Here is a 9,360-nt window from a genome sequence, read left to right as displayed (position 1 = left end):
ATTGGCAAATAATGTTCAAACTCTGTGACAAATCCACTTCGTTCGGAAGCATTTGTTTGTTCACTGAGACTACTGATCCAACTCTGCATGACCAGCTGGGCTATTTGGCAGCGTAGCCTAGTGGTTAGAGCATTGGWCTTGTAACCAAAAGGTTGCAAGATCAAATCCCCGAGCTGACAAGGTACAAATCTGTCGTTCTGCCCCTGAACAAGGCAGTTAACCCACTGTTCCTAAGCCGTCATTGAAAATAAGAATTTGTTCTTAACTGACTTGCCTAGTTAAATAAAGATAATAGTAATTCCATGACAGATTTTCTGTTATTGCACCAGATCTATTGCTTTACTTTTCCCATTCAAATCTGTCTCAGGTCCAGTATAACGTTATTTCCACAATTTGTACTTTCCAACCATCTGCCTACACTCACACACACACACCACGTTGGTATGTAACACCACCTCTGAGCGGAAAGAGAGACACGTTCGATTTATGAACGGTTAACTAATCATGTACCAGTGATATTACACAGAGAACATGGAGCTCTACCAATATAAGCAAGGGAAAATCAACTTTTGGGTCTACATCACTGTGTGTGTGTGTGTGTGTGTGCATGTGCGTGTGTGCGTGTTTGTGTGGGTGTGTGCATGTGCGTGTGTGTGTGTGTGTGTTTTTGTGTGTGTGTGTCTGTGTCTGTGTGTATTTTTGTGTATCGAGTTCAGGCAAGTCACTTTGTTACAATGTTTAGGTTCATTTAAATGGCTTCTAAAAATACATCCTGTACGTAGAACTGTTACTAGAGAATGAATTGTCATCTCTATTCTAGTCAGGTTAAACTCTCATCTGATGGACATGAATACTGTATAATATAACTCTGTAGAGGTCTCTCTTTGATCAATCCAATCAGGTTCCCGGGGGAACACAAATCAGGCAGCCCTGTCAAATGCCACTAAACCTGGGGAGACCCCCGAGGAAGAGTTGGCCTCCCTGAGGTTGAAGCTGAGTTCTGTTCTGCGACGCTACAGCCGCCTATGTGATGACTATGCCAGCCTGGCACAAAACTGCTCTGCCACAGGTTAGCACTAGCCAGCAAACACTATGTACATGCTAAAAAATAACTCCATTGCCACCAGACGGCACAGAATCACTGATGGACAAATCACTTATCTCCTAAATAACTGCTCATTATGTGATCATGAGTAGTGCTTCTTGTTCAAACGTATCCCATCAAATATGCTGCATACTGTATGTTCCCAGATGGTTTTCATTACAGTACAAGTACAACGGTTTGATTTGTTTGATCTTAGCTAGCTACATAGCCGTCTTTGTATCAAAGATAATTGTGTAGTTATTGTGTAGTTATTGAGGTTCGCTAGCCAGCTATTTTCGTCCGAACGTAACGTAACGTAGTCAACACTGCTAGCTAGCCAGCTAGCCACCGAATAGCAGCATAGCAGCATAGCAGCACTGGAGAAACGATTACATTACAACGGAACGACTTGATTAGTGTAGTGTTAGCTGGCTACATAGTTGTCTTTGCATCTTTGATCTAAGATAATTGTACTTAGAGTTGTTAGATAATTATCGTAACTAGCAGCTATTTTCGTACGCCTAGATCAAACACTGCTAGCTAGCAGCAGCCACCGAAAGCGGCATAGCAGCACTGGAGATAACGATTACATACAAAGAACGACTGATTAGTTATGTTAGCGGCTACTAAGTTCTTGCATCTTTTATTCTAAGATAATTGTGTAGCTTGAGATGGTTAGTAATTATTCGGTAACTAGCCACTATTTTCGTCCGCCCGGATGGCAGCCGTCTCCTACTAGTCACCTAGCTAGCTACACTGCTAGCTAGCACTTCTACAATAGCAGCACTGGAAACTTCACATCAACTTACATTTAACGGAACGACTTGATAGCGTAGTGTTAGCTAGCCACATGATTGTCTTTTGCTGTCATTGCATCCAAGAATAATTGTGTGTTTTGAAAATTTTCGAGTTACCTAGCAGTTAGAGGTCTACCTTAGAGCGTACACGTTCAAAATCAAACAACGCAGCCACTGCTAGCCAGATTCTACTTCACCGCAGCAGTATATATCATTTTAGTCATAGATTTATTATATTTTACAAGTAACTTAACTTCCTGAACATTCGAGACGTGTAGTCTCACATTATCATCTAAATCTCCTTTGCATTAGCAGCCTCTTTGTAGCCTGTAACTATGTGTCTGTCATATCCTCGTTCTCTCCTCTGCGCCAAGACATACAAGCCTATATACACGCGTGCCGTGCCATTCTAACGCTGGGTTCCACGCGCACGAACCCAGTGGAGTTCCAGGTCTCCGCAGCCCTTGAACGCATCTGCGGCAACAAGGCAAGTTCATCTCAGCCTATGCGTCCTACCAGTTCCCTGACTTCTTGGCATGAGAACATGATACATGACAACGACTGTGCTACTCTTGCTCTCGCTGTCTGCCACGTGTTCTCGACACCCGAGAGCTTCTGGTCACGGGCGGTGGACGATCTCATTCTCTCCCAAGTGGACATTCTCTTTTCCCACTCAAATACTTCTATCCCTCCTTTTTGAATCAGCTGTAGCATACACCTTCCAAGCTAACATCCTTTATCATTTATTCGCCCTCCAGGTTCCTTGAGGCCTCAATGAGCTTGACGCCTGATAAGTTCTTTCCTGAGGATGGCCCTCTCACAGTCTAGATAGATTTACTCCCCACGTTACCTTTGACTCATTCCTCTCTGCTCCTTTTCACATCATCTCTCATTATATGACATCACCCTCACCTTCCCCCCACTACTCAATCAGCAATAGTGATCACTTTACTTAGATGCTGTCTTCACATATCTCACTTGAACTCCTCAAGCTCCGGACACTACTTGTAATATCATTCCTCTCGCTCTCATTAACACTTCCACACTGCCCGCTATCGATGGTTCGGCTCGCCAACTCGCTCTCTCCCCCGCACTACTCTCCTTTCCATCTACGATCTCATTCCTCTGCTCAAAACCATTCTCCAACCTTAGTTCCGGATCTGCCTCCTCACCTCTCTCCTCCCTTTCTGCATCCTTTGACTACTCTATGTCCCCTATCCTCCAGGCCGGCTGCGGTCTCCCCTCCTTCGCTCGTGGCTCGAACGAACTCACTGCGAGCTCACAGACAGGGCTCCGGAGCGAGCGGAAATGGGAAGAACCCTCCTGCGACTGGCATCCTTTCAGCTCCTCCTCTTAATTCTCTTTCGTCTCGTCGTGCTAAAGCCCTTATTACCATCTAATCAGATTACTGCTCTACCTTGCAGCACTTCGACCACCGAGTCCTCCAGCCTCCATCCGCGCCGAGCTCCTCACCACCCACCCTGTCGCCCTCCCCCTCGCCCCCTCCTCCCTCTCTGGCGGATGACTCCAACCATTTTGAAAAGAAGGTCGACGCCATCACGATTCCTACGTTTGCTAAGTCAAAACGACACCGCATGTTCTGCCACCTGCCCTACCCCCTGTGCTATTGACCTCCTTCTCCCTCTCTCTCCAGGATGAATACTCGCGTCTTGGACGCCGCTCCGCCGCCCAAATCAACCTGCCGCTTGAACCTATCCCCTCCTTCTCTTCTCCAGACCTGTTCCGAGACGTCTTCCCTTACCTCACCTCGCTCATAATCATCCTGTGACCCGCGACTACGTCTCCTTCCGTCTTCAGAGAGCGAGATTGACACCTTCTGAATAAACACTACACAGTCAGCCTCCATGTCAACAAATAAACGCAGTATCCATTCTTTTTTCTCTCCAGAACTTTCTGAACGTGCGTCACTTGGCAGCTCTCTGCCTGGATCTCTCTCAGAATGACTCTCTTGATCCAATCAGTCAGGTTTCAAGACTAGGTCCTTCACTGAGACTGCAGTCTTCTTCTGTGTCACGGGCGCTCCGCATGCTAAGCTAAATCTCTCTCTCTGCTCTCAATCTCTATCAGACTTCGGGCTCTTTGATACGTGAACATCAACCCCTCCTCTCCAACCCTCTCCAGGGCATCTCCGCGCCCAGCCTTGGATTGTCCTACCTGACAGTGCTCCTACCAGGTGGCGTGAAATCTGTCGTCCGAGGCACCGGTGCTCTCACACTTGTGTCCCCAGGGCTCTGTTCTAGGCCTCTCCTATTCTCGCTTACACCAAGTCACTTGCTCTGTCATATCTACATGGCCTCTCCTACATTGCTATGCGACGACACACAATTAATCTTTCTCCTTCCCCCTCTGATAACCAGTGCTGCGATCGCATCTCTGCATGTCTGCAGAAATATCAGTGTGGATGACGGATCACCACCTCAAGCTGAAACTCGCAAGACGGAGCTGCTCTTCCTCCGGGGAAGACTGCCCTTCCATGATCTCGCCATCACGGTTGACAACTCCATTGTGTCCTCCTCCCAAGCGCTAAGACCTTGCGTGATCCTGGCAACACCCTGTCGTTCTCAACTCACATCAAGCCTGACCCGTTCCTGTAGTTCATGCTCTACAACATTCGCAAGTACACCCTGCGCTCACACAGAAGCGCGCAGTCCTAATCCAGGCACTTGTCATCTCCCGTCTGGATTACTGCAACTCGCTGTTGGCTTGGCTCGCCGCCTGTGCCATTAACCCCTACAACTCATCCAGAACGCCGCACCGGTCTTGGGTGTTCACCTTCCCAAGTTTCCTCACGTCACCCCGCTCTCCGCTCTCTCCACTGGCTTCCAGTTGAAGCTGCATCTCGCTACAAGACTGGTGTTGCTACGGACTGTGAGGGAACGGGCACCTCGTACCTTCAGGCTCTGATCAGGCCCTACACCCAAAAAGGGCACTGCGTTATCCACCTCTGCGCTCGCTCCTACCTCTTGAGAAGTACATTCCCGCTCAGCCCAGTCAAAAACGTTCGCTGCTCTGGCACCCAATGTGGAACAAACTCCCTCACGACGCCAGGTCAGGAGGTCATCACCACCTTCCGAGACAACCTGAACCCACTCTTTAAGGAATACCTAGGATAGGATAAAGTAATCCTCTAACCCCCCTCCCCCTTAAAAGAGTTAGATGCACTATTGTAAAGTGGTTGTTTCCACTGGTCATAAGGTGAATGCACCAATTTGTAGTCGCTCTGGATAAGAGCGTCTGCTAAAGACTTAAATGTAATGTAATATTAAATGTAATGTTAGGACAGGCCAGGATTCACATGGTCAGTTCATGTGATAGTGGCCTAATAACACTTCCCCAGTCCACATTCCCTACCTCTTTTAAGAGTGTATTGCAGCAACATTTTCATAATCTAGAGACATTTCCACATTTGACCGAAGACATGAACCCACAGCTGGTATAGTAATACTATATCAATACAGTACAAAGTAGGATCATATCCAAATCTCTCTCTCTCTCTTCTCTCCCTCTTTCTCTCTCCCTCTCTCTGTCTCTCTCTATTTACAATGGTAAGATTCACAGAGTGTCCTGAGTGTGTCTTCATTCCCTGTAAATGATCTCATAACCACGTGTTTGTTTTAGGAAGCCTGGAAAGAGGCCAGTAGGATTGGTGGGTTTAATAACTACTTATGAATCGGCCTATCAGACAGAGAGAGTAGAGGACTGGAGATGGTGGACAACACAAACTCACAAATTACATGTCAACAATCTCAACTGACACGCTACAACATTGACTCAAATATCTCAGTTGCTCAGTCCTGTCTTTTTTTTTGCTCTATTCCAGTTTCAGCTGTTCTGCCTGCGTTATGGAACCGCCACCTGTCCCGGACTGCTATTTTCAACTCTTGATGATCGGCTATGAAAAGCCAACTGAAAATTATTCATGATTATTATTTGACCATGCTTGCCACTTATGAACATTTTGAACATCTGGCAAGTTCTTTATAATCTCCACCCAGCAACAGCCAGAGAGAGACTGCCACCCCTCATAGCCTGGTTCCTCTCTAGTTCTTTCCTAGGTTTTGCCTTCGGAGGCAGTTTTTCCTAGCCACCGTGCTTCTACACCTGCATTGCTTGCTGTTTGGGGTTTTAGGCTGGGTGTCTGTACAGCACTTCGAGATATTAGCTGATGTACGAAGGGCTATATAAAATAAACTTGATTAGATTTTTTCTCCACTATTTGTACGCTCCTTTTTTACTTTTTTTTTCTGTCTTATCTCTCTCCCTCTCTGTGACTTCAATTCCATCCTGCCCATCATATTTTCTCTCCCCCTACCTCCCTTTCCCAGACCTGGTCCGACATGCCCTGTGACTTCACCTACCGCCGCATCTGTCAAATGGATGCCATCCCCATTTCTTGCCCTTGAATCAGCGGGTGAAAGACACCACTGACCATGAAATAAGCTTAGAGTGGCAGGAATTCAATAGAAGGCACATTGCAGGGTTGCACTGTTGACAATGTGCATTTTAAATAAAATGTTCCCATGTTGAAGGAAATCAAATTCAGTGTAAACGCAGCGGTAATAAAGTGTAAATTCCCTTTTAAAATCAAACGCAATGTGCATTTCTACAACCTGCAATGGATTGAATCCCAGTCACAGCATGTATAACTAGCCAAAACAAATGAAGAAGTGACAGTGGGTATCTATTTGTGTTGGTGTCTGTCTACCCACCGCTGAAGGTATTTCAATAAAGCTGCCAATCAGTCACCCCTCAGTCACTGCGTGTTTTTTTATTCTTGTTTAATTCAATCATTTAAATACAATGATACACTTTATTTCACAGTCCTATAACACAACAACAATAACCCCTGTGTGTTCTCTGTTACTATTTCAAACAATTCAGCAAAACTGTGTAGCCTGCTGAATCCTAGCTTGGTGGAACGAGCCTGATCACGCAGCAGTCTGCTCACACTACCTGAAACCGTGAGAAACTGTAGTATTAAGATGTTATTACATTCTCTTAAAAAAATATTGGGTCAAAAATGGACTCTAAAACAAAGTGCTATGCAATATCCACGGAGTATAACAAACATTAGGAACACCTTCCGAATATTGAGTTGCACCCCCTCAGAACATCCTCAACTTGTCGTGACATGGACTCTACAAGGTGTCGAAAGCGCTCCACAGGGATGCTGGCCCATGTTGACCCCAATGATTCCCACAGTTGTGTCAAATTTGGCTGGTGGACCATTCTTGATATCAGTGGCGGTCGGTGCCGTTTAAGATGAGGGAGGATGATTATTTTTTCATGAACATGGCCTTATTTCTACTACATTTTTGTTAATCAAGGTGACAGACAGTGGCACATTCATTACCACCTTGCGCACTCTAGCCTGCTTCTAGCTGATCTATGGTGTAATCATTAGTCCAACAGTTGCAAATGAGAGATTCTATTGGACGAATTCAAGTATGTTTATCCCCGTTTCGTTCCGTTTGCTTCCGTTTAAGAAACCTTTTTTCTCTCCAACAGAATCAGCAGAATGAATACACCCCTGATCACACGCAAACAGTTAACTTTCATAGCAGCCACATGAAAACAGCATGATCACTCGTTGCGCGTTGTATATATAACTCCTTCACGGCACTATCTGCGCTCTCTCCTCCCATTCGCTTGTGGACTTCAGTGCACAACACATCAGCTGTCTGTGATCAGGCGGAAAAAAACAAATGCTAACCTACAGAGTGCTGCTGAGGCTACTGTAGACCTTCCTTGCAGACCAGGGTGTTTTTATCAACTATTTGGTGACATGAATATATATAGTATAGTTGTATCTAAAAAGGATACTTTTTTATGTTTCACAATTTTTATTTTGGTCCTCTGAGGAGCCTCCACTGCGATACACACAGGAAACTGTTGAGCGTGAAAAACCCAGCAGCGTTGCAGTTCTTGACACAAACCGGTGCTCCCTGGCACCTACTACTATACCCGGTTCAAGGGCACTTACATGTTCTGTCTTGCCCATTCAGCCGTGTGTCAATTGTCTTAAGGCTTCTTTAATCTGTCTCCTCCCCTTCGTCTACACTGATGGAAGTGGATTTAACAAGTGACATCAATAAGGGATTTCACCTGGATTAACCTGGTCAGTCTATGTCATGGAAAGAGCAGGTGTTCTTAATGTTTTGTATACTCAGTGTACAGTAAAAAAGCGACAGTAGCTATACATATTTATATACAGTATTWGTTCAATTGTAGCTCAATCATAGGTCATTAAGGATGATAATATACACTTGTTAAATCTATTATCAAACATCACATGAAAACATATTCTTTCTTGCTTCTTTCGTCCTTTTGTGTTTTTTTTGTATCAGAATAGAATAGCTAAGACAAAATAGTAGAGACATTGTCCATTGACAGGGATTCCGGTCTGTATGACATCTCTAGTTTCTGTAGAATCCTTTTGGTTTGGGGCTGTAACAGAGGAAAACAGAATGGTTCGCACTGTAAATAACCATTCTCACACAGTATTTCTCAAATATGGGAGGCAACAAAAATTCTGTTTTCCTCTGAATTTAGTTGGCAAGAGTGTCACGCCCTGACCATAGTTTGCTTTGTATGTTTCTATGTTTTGTTTGGTCAGGGTGTGATCTGAGTGGGCATTCTATGTTGTATGTCTTGTTTGTCTATTTCTATGTGTTTGGCCTGATATGGTTCTCAATCAGAGGCAGGTGTTAGTCGTTGTCTCTGATTGGGAACCATATTTAGGTAGCCTGTTTTGTATTGTGGGTTGTGGGTGATTGTTCCTGTTACTGTGTTCCTGTGTTTACGTTACGGGACTGTTTCATCTTCGTTCATTTTGTCGGTTTATTGTTTTTGTTCGTTGTTAAAGTATTCTATTAAAATGGATAATCATCACGCTGCATTCTTGCGTCGCTCCTCTCTTTACGCCCGACGCAGATAACGTCTTGACAAAGAGTTGCATCAAAGTTTTAGGCTTCTACCTTGAAGGCGCGATCACATTGAAAACTCTGCCACAATCAAGGCCAATACACAGACTTTATTGTCCTCAACCTAACCAAATTTGAGGGTGTGATGTGTGTGTGATAGATGCTCCGTCCACCCCGCCCACAGGTGTGGTGTGTGGCGAGTGTGGTGCTGTGTGTCGTGTGTGGTGTGTGTAGCTGGCCGGTGTGATGCGTGGCGTGTGTGCTCAGGGAATGACACTCACTCTTGCAGCGGCAATTTCTGGTTGGCCGAGCTTGCTGGCTTTGCAGCCCATCATCACCCGCTTAGGACACCAACAGAGAGCAAACAACAGGAATCAGATTAACCACTACCCCACAAGGTTACACAGCAAACTCGACGAACGGCGGTTGAGTCGGAGGTCACCTTCACTTTTATTATAGGCCCAAAACGGATAAATATCTGATTAAAGGTGTACCAAACTGTACCTGTCTTTGTGTGGCTGTGCGGTCGGGAAAA

The sequence above is a fragment of the Salvelinus sp. IW2-2015 genome, linkage group LG6.1, assembly GCF_002910315.2.
Source record: "Salvelinus sp. IW2-2015 linkage group LG6.1, ASM291031v2, whole genome shotgun sequence".
Lineage (NCBI taxonomy): Eukaryota > Metazoa > Chordata > Actinopteri > Salmoniformes > Salmonidae > Salvelinus > Salvelinus sp. IW2-2015.
Note: the sequence above shows the minus strand (reverse complement) of the source record.